This window comes from Malania oleifera, chromosome 1, assembly GCF_029873635.1.
Source record: "Malania oleifera isolate guangnan ecotype guangnan chromosome 1, ASM2987363v1, whole genome shotgun sequence".
Classification (NCBI taxonomy): Eukaryota; Viridiplantae; Streptophyta; class Magnoliopsida; order Santalales; family Ximeniaceae; genus Malania; species Malania oleifera.
The window spans coordinates 66,326,653-66,327,196 of NC_080417.1; the positions used below are offsets into that span (position 1 = coordinate 66,326,653).

The following is a 544-nucleotide window of genomic DNA, read 5'->3' on the forward strand; positions in this document are numbered from 1 at the left end:
GTGAACCTGCGAAAGGATCATTATCAAAACTTGCCAAAGAATGACTCGCGAACATGTTATTTACATAGTGGTGATTGCTTCATGCTCACCTCACCCTTGTCAATTTGAACATTGCAACGCAGGTGTTCCCCATTTTTTATTGAATGGGAAATCATGTTTGTTTGCATGCTCATTTCGATGAGTTTCACAATAACCCGGGCGCGGCATGCGCCAAGGAATTGAAATGAAAGAACATTCTCCTTTTGCCTCGTGTACGGTGCAATGGGATGTGTTTATTTTCGAACCATAATAACTCTCGGCAACGGATATCTCGGCTCTTGCATCGATGAAGAATGCAGCAAAATGCGATACTTGGTGTGAATTGTAGAATCTCGTGAATCATCGAGTCTTTGAACGCAAGTTGCACCCGAAGCCATTAGGCTGAGGGTATATCTGCCTGGGTGTCACATGATTCGTTACCCTAAACCCTCTCCCACAAAACATTGTTGGGGGTAGGATACTATGTGGGTGGATGTTGGCCTCCCGTGCACTTAGTTGTGGGCAG

General features: G+C 45.0%; 1 non-coding gene across 1 annotated transcript; it reads left to right on the plus strand.

Annotated features, from left to right (window-relative positions):
- Positions 1-290: 290 nt before the first annotated feature.
- On the plus strand, positions 291-446 carry LOC131147455 (5.8S ribosomal RNA). The gene has a single exon (XR_009134831.1). It is a non-coding gene; the product is annotated as a 5.8S ribosomal RNA (ribosomal RNA).
- The last annotated feature ends 98 nt before the right edge of the window (positions 447-544 follow it).